This window comes from Tachyglossus aculeatus, chromosome 6 (assembly GCF_015852505.1).
Source record: "Tachyglossus aculeatus isolate mTacAcu1 chromosome 6, mTacAcu1.pri, whole genome shotgun sequence".
NCBI lineage: Eukaryota > Metazoa > Chordata > Mammalia > Monotremata > Tachyglossidae > Tachyglossus > Tachyglossus aculeatus.
The window spans coordinates 11905396-11917883 of NC_052071.1; positions in this window are offsets into that span (position 1 = coordinate 11905396).

Here is a 12488-nt window from a genome sequence, read left to right on the forward strand (position 1 = left end):
AAGCCCTCCTTTCCTCTTTTCCCACCCTCCTCTGTGTCACCCTGATTTGCTCCCTTTATTCCCAGCCCCACAGCACTGACGTATGTATCTGTAATTTATTTATTTATTTTACTGCCTGTCTCCCCCTCTAGACTGTGAGCTTGTTATGGGCCGGGAACATGCCTTATATATTATAATGTACTCTTCCAAGTGCTTAGTTCGGTGTTCTGCGCACAGTATGCACTCAGTAGAGACGGACTGAATCGCACGTATGTCCCCTCTTAGGATCGCACATCATCAATCATATTTATTGAGTGCTTACTATGTGCAGAGCACTGTACTAAGCGCTTGGGAAGTACAAATTGGCAACATATAGAGACAGTCCCTACCCAACAGTGGACTCACAGTCTAAAAGGGGGACATGGAGAGTTTCCAGGACTCTAGTAGTCTCGGTTACGGGAGGGAGAGTCAAGCAGAGGCCTACCCATTCCTTTCCTAGCTTGGGCAGTGGCTAACGAACGGAAGAATATATATATATATATATATATATATATAAATAGATAGATAGATATATATATATATAAATATATATATATATATATATATAAATAGATAGATATAGATATATATATAGATATATATATATATATAAATAGATATATATATATATATATAGATATATATATATATAAATAGATAGATAGATAGATAGATAGATTATATATTATATATTCTATATATAGATTATATATATATATATATATATATATATATTCTTAGCTTGGACAGTGGCTAGCAAACGGAAGACAATCTGCTACAAGTCAAAACTCACCTGCGTTGGACATGGCAGAGAGGTGAGGTTGGAGACTCAAGTTTACTGCACGGAAGAAGACAATGGTAAACCACTTCCGTATTTTTACCGAGAAAATTCTATGAATATGCTACCAGAACGATTGCAGTTGGAGGTGGGGGCTTTCTGGGAAAGACGTTCATGGAGTCGCTATGGGTCGGAGACAACTCGACAGCGTAAGGCAAGACATGAGATATATATATATATATATATATATATATATATATATATATATATATATATTCTTAGCTTGGACAGTGGCTAGCGAACAGAAGACAATCTGCTACTAGTCAAAATTCACCTGCGTTGGACATGGGAGAAAGATGAGGTTGGAGACTCAAGTTTACTGCGCGGAAGAAGACAATGGTAAACCACTTCCGTATTTTTACCGAGAAAATTCTATGAATATGCTACCAGAACAATTGCAGTTGGAGGTGGGGGCTTTCTGGGAAAGATGGTCATGGAGCCGCTGTGGGTCAGAGACAACTCAACAGCGTAAGACAAGACATGATATATATATATATATGTGTTTATGTATATATATATATATATATGTGTGTGTGTGTGTGTGTGTGTGTGTGTGTGTATGTGTGTATATTATAAGCGTAAGATAAGACATGACTTATATATGTCATTATATCATGAGAAGCAGCATGGCTCAGTGGAAACAGCCCGGGCTTTGGAGTCAGAGGTCATGGGTTCAAATCCTGGCTCTGCCACTTGTCAGCTGTGTGACTTTGGGCAAGTCACTTCACTTCTCTGGACCTCAGTTCCCTCATCTGTAAAATGGGGATGAAGACTGGGAGCCCCCCGTGGGACAACCTGATCACCTTGTAACCTCCCCAGTGTTTAGAACAGTGCTTTGCACATAGTAAGCACTGAATGAATGCCATTGTCATCATTATTATTATTATTGTAACCTCCCCAGTGTTTAGAACAGTGCTTTGCACATAGTAAGCACTTAATAAATGCCATGATGATGATTATTATTATTATATGTATTTATATCTACTCTTTTTTCCCTCTAAACTCCAGCCCTCTCTGTGGACTCCTTGCTGATACCCCTGCCAATCCACCAGACATAAGCTCTCCTCAGCTTCAAGGCTTCCTGGAAACCAGGAGACATTCCTGAAGTAATCTTTGGCCCCTCAACCGTCCCGACCCTTCACATGAGTGCTGGCTTTTTTTTTTCCTTTTCTCAGTTTTTACTGTCACCAGTTGTCCTTCCAGCGCTTAGAACAGTGCTTTGCACATAGTAAGCACATAATAAATGCCATCCTAATTATTTCTATTCTCCTTTGGTTTTGGTGGGTTCTTCTGTCTCCTCCATTATGCTGAAAATTCCTAAAGTACCAGGACCTTATCTTCTCCTTTTATTACAGTGACTAGTGAAAGCCCCTTGGATATGAGATATTTAAGAAGTCCTCTGCATTCATTCATTCAGTCGTATTTATTGAGTGCTTACTGTGTGCAGAGCACTGTACTAAGCGCTTGGGAAGTCCAAGTTGGCAACATATAGAGACGGTCCCTACCCAACAGCGGGCTCACAGTCTAGAGGGGGGAGACAGACAACAAAACAAAACATGTGGACAGGTGTCAAGTCATCAGATTGCACATCGCGAGTGTAGAGTGCTTTGCGCCTGGAAGGGGCCTGATAAATAGTGATGAATGAATAAATGAAGAAAGGAGCAGAAAGTGGGGTGTTCCAGCGTACTCACCTCCTGGCCCTACTGAAAGCATCTACCCTGGGTTTCTCTTCTAGTTTATTGGACAGCGCACGGACATAGGAGTGAGAAAGACCTGGGTTCTAATCCTGACTCCGTCACTTGTCCGATGAGTGACTTTGGGGAAGTCACTTCACTTAAGCCCACTGTTGGGTAGGGACTGTCTCTATATGTTGCCAGCTTGTACTTCCCAAGTGCTTAGTACAGTGCTCTGCACACAGCAAGTGCTCAATAAATACGATTGATTGATTCTCAGTTCCCTCATCTGTAAAATGGAGATTAAGATTCTGAGCCCCACGTGGGCCATGGACTGTATCCAACCTGATCAACCTCTATCTACCCCAGTACTTAGAATATTGCCTGGCACATAATAAGATCTTAACAAATATCACAAGAAAAATAGGACTAGGGTGATCAGAATTTTCCAAGATATCCTGATCAGTACCTGTCCTCCCTCCTACTTGGACCGCCGTGGGAAAGGGACTGTCTCTGACCTGATTCTCTTATGTTTATTCCAGAGTTCAGAACGGTCCTTGATGCATACCAGGCACTTAACAAATACCAGGAAAATAATAACAATCCTAAAATCTGCCCTTTCCTCTCCATCCGAACTGCTACCACGTTAATGCAGTCGCTCATCCATCCTATCCCGCCTAGATTACTGCATCTGACCTCCCAACTTCTTGCCTCTCCCCACTCCAGTCCATACTTCACTCCGCTACCCGGATCATCATTCTACAAAAACTTTTAGGGCATGTCACCCTCCTTCTCAAAAATCTCCAGTGGTTGCCTATCCACCTCCGTATCAAACCAAAACTCCTCATCTTTGGCTTTAAAGCACTCCATCATTTTGCCCCCTCCTACCTCACCTCGCTTCTGCCCCTTCTACAACCCAGTCTGCATATTTCACTCCTCTAGTTCCCCTTCTACAACCCAGCCCACGTATTTTGCTCCTCTAGTGCTAACCTTCTGGGCCTCCATCTCGCCCGTCTCACCCCGGCCCACCTCCTGCCTGTTCCTCAAACCCATCAGACCATCACTCTCCCCACTCCTTCAAAGCCTTACTGAAGGCCCATCTCCTCCAGGAGGCCTCCCCAGACTACGCTCCACTCTCCCTCATCTCCCGCTCCCTTCTGCGTCCGCTTGACTTGCTCCCTTTCCTCTTCCCCAGCCCCACGGCACTTATGTGTGTATCTGTAAGTGTATTTATTTGTATTGATCTCTGTCTTCCCCCCTCTCTAGAATTCCAGCTCGTTATGGGCAGGGAATAAGAATAATAATAATGATGGCGTTTATTAAGCGCTTACTTTGTGCAAAGCACTGTTCTAAGGGAATGTCACTGTTTATTGTCGTAGCGTGCTTTTCCAAGCGCTTCGTACGGTGCTCTCCATCCAGTAAGCGCTTAATAAATAGGGTGGGATGAGTCAATGAATGGGCCAACACACAGGCCACCTGCCCCCTGTGACATGCAGCGGGGTGGAGCACCGGTAGTTGAGTCACCTTGAGTCACCTGAGCAAACAGGAACCTTCGCTCCACCACCTGGGAATGGGTGGGGAGGGTGTTTTTGAGTCTTTAAGTTCACCCTGCAACCTGGAGGCCTCCGATAGACTGCCGGCAGCCCGCTGGGAGGCTGACAGCCACCTTCGATCAATAAATCAATCAGTGGTATTTATTGAGCACTTACAGTGACCAGAGAGCACTGTACTAAGCTCTTGGGAGAGTCAAATACCACCGAGTTGGTAGACGCATTCTATATGTTGCCCATTTGTACTTCCCAAGCACTTGGTACAGCTCCCCGCACACGGTAATCAATCAATCGTATTTATTGAGCGCTTACTATGTGCAGAGCACTGTACTAAGCGCTTGGGAAGTACAAATTGGCATCACATAGAGACAGTCCCTGCCCAACAGTGGGCTCACAGTCTAAAAGGGGGAGACAGAGAACAGAACCAAACATACCAACAAAATAAAATAAGTAGGCTAGAAATGTACAAGTAAAATAAATAAATAAATAAATAAATAGAGTAATAAATATGTACAACCATATATACATATATACAGGTGCTGTGGGGAAGGGAAGGAGGTAAGATGGGGGGATGGTAAGCGCTCAGTAAATACGATTGAATGAATTCTCTGCCCACAATCAATGAATCCATTCATTCAATCACTCAGTCGTATTTATTGAGCGCATACTGTGTGCAGAGCACTGTACTAAGCGCTTGGAAAGTACAATTCACTAACAGATAGAGGCAATCCCTGCCCAACAACGGGCTCACAGTCTGGAAGGGGGGAGTCAGTGATATTTATTGAGCATTTACTGTGTGCAGAGCACTGTACTAAACACTTAGGAGGGTAAAGTACAACAGAGTCGGTAGGCACGTTTTTCTGCCCGCAATCAATGAATCAGTGATATTTATTGATAATAATAATAATAAAATAATAATAATAATGGCATTTGTTAAGCGCTTACTATGTGCAAAGCACTGTTCTAAGTGCTGGGGAGGATACAGGGTGATCAGGTTGTCCCACTTGGGATTCACAGTCTTAATCCCCATTTTACAGATGAGATAACTGAGGCCCAGAGAAGTTAAGTGACTTGCCCAAAGTCACACAGCTGACAATTGGTGGAGCCGGGATTTGAACCCATGACCTCTGACTCCAAAGCCCGTGCTCTTTCCAAGGAGCCACACTGCTTTATTGAGCATTTACTATGTGCAGAGCACTGTACTAAGCACTTGGGACAGTCCAATCCAGCATGGCTTAGTGGATAGAGCGTGAGCCTGGGATTCAGAAGGACCTGAGTTCTAATCCTGATTCCGCCATTTGTGTGCTCTTGGGCAAGTCATGTCACTTCTCTGTGCCTCAGTGACCTCATCTGTAAAATGGGGATTAAGACTGTGAGCCCCACGGGGGACAGGGACTATGTCCAAACTGACAACCTCATATCTACCCCAGCGCTTAGTATAGTTCTTGGCACATTGTAAGCGCTTATTAACAAATACCATAAAAAAATACGAGACTCGGTTGAAATGTTCCCTGCCCACAAGGAGCTTACATTGTGGAGGGGGATACAGCTATTAATATAAATAAATGAACTACACATAAGGCCGTAAGTGCCGTGGGGCTGAGGGGGGGTGGTTATCAAGTGTCCAGAGGGACAGACATTCCACCTTCTCCCATTTCAGTGCTTAGTTCAGTACCTGGCACATAGTAAGCGCTTAAGAAATCCCATCATCATTCATTCATTCATTCAATCGTATTTATTGAGCGCTTACTGTGTTCAGAGCACTGTACTAAGCGCTTGGGAAGTCCAAGTTGGCAACATATAGAGACGGTCGCTACCCAACAACGGGCTCACAAGTGTAGAAGGGGGAGACGGACAACAAAACAAAACATGTGGACAGGTGTCAGGTCGTCAGAACATTCGGAGTCATCATTATGACTCAAATCAGCATTTCATTCATTCATTCAATCGTATTTATTGAGCGCTTACTGTGTGCAGAGCACTGTGCTAAGCGCTTGGGAAATACAAGTCGGCAACATCTAGAGATGGTCCCTACCCCACAGTGGGCTCACAGTCTAGAAGGGGGAGACAGAGAACAAAACCAAACATATTAACAAAATAAAATAAATAGAATAAATATGTACAAATAAAATAAATAAATAAATAGAGTAATAAATATGTACAAACATATATACAGGTATACATTTATACATATATACAGGTATACTAAGGATGGCATTTGTTAAGCGCTTACTATGTACAAAGCACTGTTCTAAGCGCTGGGGAGGTTACAAGGTGATCAGATTGTCCCACATGGGGCTCACAGTCTTAATCCCCATTTTACAGACGAGGGAACTGAGGCACAGAGAAGTTAAGTGACTTCTAGACTGTGAGCCCACTGTCGGGTAGGGGCCGTCTCTATATGTTGCCAACTTGTCCTTCCCAATCAATCAATCAATCAATCGTATTTATTGAGTGCTCACTGTGTGCAGAGCACTGTACTAAGCTCTTGGGAAGTACAAGTTGGCAATATATAGAGACAGTCCCTACCCAACAGTGGGCTCCCAAGCGCTTAGTACAGTGCTCTGCACACAGTAAGTGCTCAATAAATACAATTGATTGATTGATTACCCAAAGTCACCCAGCTGACAATTGGAGGAGCCAGAACTTGAACCCATGACCTCTGACTCCAAAGCCTGGGCTCTTTCCCACTGAGCCACACTGCTTCTCTAGCATTTATAGGTATACATGTATATACAGGTATAGCATTTACGGACGGTTGACACGAAAGAGGGCAATGTGGCCTTCGCCCCCTCCCCATCCGGAAGGTCCTCGGTTTCCCCCTCCATTGGAGCACCGCGCAGCCTCATTGAGCTGGAAAGGAATGGGTTTGAGGGGATCCCCGGGCACTGTTTTGGGGGGAATGAATTTCACCCCAGAAGGGAAGGCCAAAAAGCTGCGGGGTTGGAGTGGAGGGTGGCGGTGAGCGGGGGAATCTCCCAGCCCCCAAACCGTGTCTGCCTCCTTTCATCTCTGGTGTTTTTTTTTTTTAATGGCATTTATTAAGCGCTTACTATGTGCAAAGCACTGTTCTGAGCGCTGGGGGATAAGGTGATCAGGTTGTCCCACGTGGGGCTCAGAGTCTTAATCCCATTATACAGATGAGGTAACTGAGGCACAGAGAAGTTAAGTGGCTTGCCCAAGGCCCCACAGCTGACAAGTGGCAGAGCGGGGATTCGAACCCATGACCTCTGACTCCAAAGCCCGTGCTCTTGGTTTACAGCAGCCGGCCCATGTCACCAAGGCAAACCCCTTGTTTATTCATTCATTCAATCATATTTATTGAGCACTTACTGTGTGCAGAGCACTGTACTAAGCGCTTGGGAAGTCCAAGTCGGCAACATAGAGAGACGGTCCCTACCCAACAGCGGGCTCACAGTCTAGAAGGGGGGGGACAGAGAACAAAACAAAACATATTAACAAAATCAAATAAATAGAATAAATATGTACAAGTAAAACAAAGAGTAATAAATCCGTACAAACATATATACATGTATACAGGTGTGAAGCAGAGGTTGGAGGCAGGAGGGATGAGCACGAAGTAGGGTGTGTAGATGACAGAATAAATCTCAATTTGGGCTGCGCTGAAGAACGTTTACTAAGTTGGGAAAGCAGTCGGGGGGGAGCTTCTTCTCCTCCCCTGCAACCCGGAGAAGCCTCAGCCCAGTTGCTCCTGGGGATAGATTAATAATAACAATAATACAAGAAGCAGCATGGCTCAGTGGAAAGCGCCCGGGCTTTGGAGTCCGAGGTCATGGGTTCGAATCCTGGCTCCGCCAACTGTCAGCTGTGTGACTTTGGGCAAGTCACTTCACTTCTCTGGGCCTCAGTTCCCTCATTTGCAAAATGGGGGTGAAGACTGTGAGCCACGTGTGGGACAACCTGATCACTTTGTAAGCTCCCCAGCGCTTAGAACAGTGCTTTGCACATAGTAAGTGCTTAATAAATGCCATTATTGTTATTATTATTATTATTATTCTTACAGCAGCCGGGCCATGTCACCAAGGCAAACCCCTTGTTGTGCTGAAGAGTGTTTCCGCAGTTGGGAAAGCAGTCGGGTGGGAACTTCCTCTCCTCCCCTGCAACCCAGAGAAGTCTCAGCCCAGTTGCTCCTGGGGATAGATTAATAATAACAATAATACAAGAAGCAGCGTGGCTCAGTGGAAAAAGCCTGGGCTTTGGAGTCAGAGGTCATGGGTTCGAATCCCGGCTCCGCCAACTGTCAGCTCTGTGACTTTGGGCAAGTCACTTAATCAATCAATCATATTTATTGAGCTCTTACTGTGTGCAGAGCACCGTACTAAGCGCTTGGGAAGTACAAGTTGGCAACATATAGAGACGGTCCCTACCCAACAGAGGGCTCACAGTCTAGAAGGGGAAGACAGAGAACAAAACCAAACATATTAACAAAATAAAATAAATAGAATAGATATGTACAAGTAAAATAAATAGAGTAAGAAATATGTACAAACATAAATACACTGGGCCTCAGTTCCCTCATTTGTAAAATGGGGATGAAGACTGTGAGACCCCGTAGGACAACCTGATCACCTTGTTACCTCCCCAGCGCTTAGAATGGTGCTTTGCACATAGTAAGCGCTTAATAAATGCCATCATTATTATTATTAATAATAATAGTATCTGTTAAGCACTTACTATGTGCCAGGCACTGTACTAAGCTCTGGGGTTCTAATTCCACTCCTTCCACGTGTCTGCTGTGTGACCTTGGACAAGACACTTAACTTCTCTGTGCCTCTGTGGAGATTAAAACTGTGAGCCCCATGAAGGACAGGGACAGTGTCCAGTCTGATTACTGTAAGCCCACTGTTGGGTAGGGACCGTCTCTATATGTTGCCAACTTATAATTTCCATGTGTTTAGTACAGTGCACTGCACACAGTAAGCGCTCAATAAATACGATTGAATGAATGAATAATAACGGTATTTGTTAAGCGCGTACTATGTGCCAAGCACTGTTCTTGGCCCCAGTGCTTAGTACAGTGCCTGGCACACAGTAAGCACTTAACAGATACCATTATTATTATTATTATTATTATTTATTTGTTAAGCGCTTACTGTGTGTCAAGCACTGTACTAAGTGCTGGCGTGGCTCAGTGGAAAGAACCCGGGCTTGGGAGTGGGTTCTAATCCCAGCTCCGTCACTTGTCAGCTGTGTGATTTTGGGCAAACCACTTAACTTCTCTGTGCCTCAGTTCCCTCATCTGGAAAATGGGGATTAAAACCGTGAGCCCCACGTGGGACAATTTGTTAACCTTGTATCCTCCCCAGCGCTTAGAACAGTGCTTTGCACATAGTAAGCGCTGAACAAATGCCATTATTATTATTATTATTATACAAGCAAATCGGGTTGGACACAGTCCCTGTCCCACTAAAGGCCCAGTCTCGATCCCCATTTTACAGATGAGGTAACTGAGGCCTAGAGAAGTGAAGTGATTTTCCCAAGGTCACACAGTGAAAAGGAGCAGGGCCCTTTTGACTCCGAGGCCCTTGCTACGCCATATAATAATGATGGTATCTGTAAAGCGCTACTATGTTGCCAGGCACTGTACTAAGCGCTGGGGAGGTTACAAGCAAATCAAGTTGTCCCTGTCCCACTTAGGGCTCATAGTCTCCATCCCCCTTTTACAGACGAGGTAACAGGCACAGAGAAGTGAAGTGACTTGACCAAGGTCACACAGCAGACAAGTAGCGGATCCGGGATTAAAATCTATGGCCTTCTGACTCCAGGTCCACACTCTATCTGCTTACACCATGCTGCTTCCTCACAACAATAATACCAATTATACCGCAATTATTATTATCATTATTATTATATGCCAAGCATATGACATGTTCATTCATTCATTCAATCGCATTTATTGAGCACTTACTGTGTGCAGAGCACTGTACTAAGCGCTCGGGAAGTACAAGTTGGCAAAATACAGAGATGTTCTGAACATTTCCATAGAAAGATGATCTGGGCAGCCAAGTATGGACTGGAGTGAGGAGAGAAAGGAACTTGTACTTCCCAAGCGCTTAGTACACCATGGCTCACTGGAAAGAGCATGGGCTTTGGAGTCAGAGGTCATGGGTTCGAATCCCAGCTCCACCATATGCCTGCTGTGTGCCCTTGGGCAAGTCACTTAACTTCTCTGAGCCTCAGTTACCTCATCTGTAAAATGGGGATTCAGACTGTGAGCCCCACATGGGACAACCTGATCACCTTGTATCCCCCCCAGCGCTTAGAACAGTGCTTTGCACATAGTAAGCACTTAACAAATGCCATTATTATTATTATTATTATTATTATTATATTACAGTGCTCTGCACACAGTAAGTGCTCAATAAATATGATTGAATGAATGAATGAATGAATGAATGAATAATGAATGAATGAATGAAAGGAGGCTGATGCAGGAATCTAGGCGGGATAGGATGAGTGATTTTATTAACGTGGTAACAGTTAATAAAACAGTAAAGCAATAAAACAGTTAACAGTGGATGGAGAGGAAAGGGTGAATTTTAGCGATGTTGTGAAGGTAAGACTGATATGACTTGGTGACCGATTGAATATGTGGGTTGAATGAGAGAGAGGAGTCAAGGATAATGCCAAGGTTACGGGCTTGTGAGTCAGGAAGGATGGTGGTGCTGTCTACGGTGACAGGAAAGGCCGGGAGAGGACGGGATTAGGGTGGGAAAATAAGGAGCTCTGTTTTGGACATGTTAAGTCTGAGGTGACGGGATGACATCCAAGTAGAGATGTCTTGAAGGCAGGAGGAGATGCGAGCCTGGAGAGAGGGAGAGAGAAGAGGGGAGGAGATGTAGCTTTGGGCATAGACATGGTAGTTGAAGCCATGGAAACGAATGAGTTCTCCAAGGGAGTGGGTGTAGATGGAGACTAGATGGGGATCCGGAACTGAAACTTGAGGGACGCCCACAGTTAGGGGTTGGGAGGCAGAGGAGGAGTCCGTGAAGGAGACTGAGAATGAGCAACCAGAGGGATGAGGAGAACCGGGAGAGGATGGAGTCAGTGAAGCCAAGGTTGGATAACGTTTCCAGGAGAAGGGGATGGTCCACAGTTTCAAAGGCAGCTGAGTGGTCGAGGATGTCTCATCTATCTCGCCGCCAACCCCTTTCCCATGTCCTCTCCCTAGCCTGAAACTCCGTCCCCCTCCATATATCCAGACCACCACTCTCCCCACCTTCAAAGCACAATTAAGGTCACATCTTCTCCATGAGGCCATCCCTGATAAAGTCCTCTTTTCCCTGGCTTGCTGTCCTCTCTGCATCATCTCTACACAGTGGATGGGCAACCCCTGGAGGTTCTTGAGGAGTGGGGAGACGTGGACTAAATATTTTTTTAAGAAAAGTGACCCGAGTGAAGTATGGGCTAGAATGGGGAGAGACAGATTGCGGGGAATTCAGGGATAGGCCAGTGTACTAGTCAAGGCGATATAGGATAAGTCCTTGGATCAAAATAGCAGTTTGGATGGAGAGGAAAGGGGGGATTTTAACAACGTTGTGAAGGTTGAACTGACAGGATTTCCTGACGGATTGAATGTGTGGGTTGAATGACAGAGATCAGCTGAGGACAACATCGAGGATATGGGCTTGAAAAAAGAGAGCAGCAGGATGGTCTGTAGTGATGGGAAAGTTGTGGCGGTGACAGGATTTGGGTGGAAGGATAAGGAGTTCTGTTTTGGATGTGCTTTGGGATGGATGGTGATTCTTCAATCTGGAGCCCAAATTGAGATTTATTCTGTCATCTACACACCCTACTTCGTGCTCATCACTCCTGCCTCCAACCTCTGCTTCACACCTGTATGTATGTATATGTGTTTGTATGTATTTATTACTCTATTTCTTTCTTTCTTTTACTTGTACATATCTATTCTATTTATTTGATTTTGTTAATATGTTTTGTTTTGTTGTCTGTCTCCCCCTTCTAGACTGTGAACCCACTGTTGGGTAGGGACCGTCTCTATATCTTTCCATCTTGTACTTCCCAAGTGCTTAGTACAGTGCTCTGCACACAGTAAGCGCTCAATAAATACGATTGAATGAATTGCACACAGTAAGTGCTCAATAAATTAATTTATTAGATTAAATTAATAAATAGATTGAACGATTGCATGAACTTCTACTTGCCTGGAATTTTCTTCCCCTTCACGGCCATCAGACCACCATTCTCCCCATCTTCTATTTTCTTTGTCGTCTCCCAAGCACTTAGTACAGCAAGGCTTAGTGGAAAGAGCCCGGGCTTGGGAGTCAGAGGTCGTGGGTTCTAATCCTGCTCCACCACTTGTCTGCTGTGTGACCTTGTGTGAGCCACTTAACTTCTCTGTGCCTCAGTTACCTCACCTGTCAAATG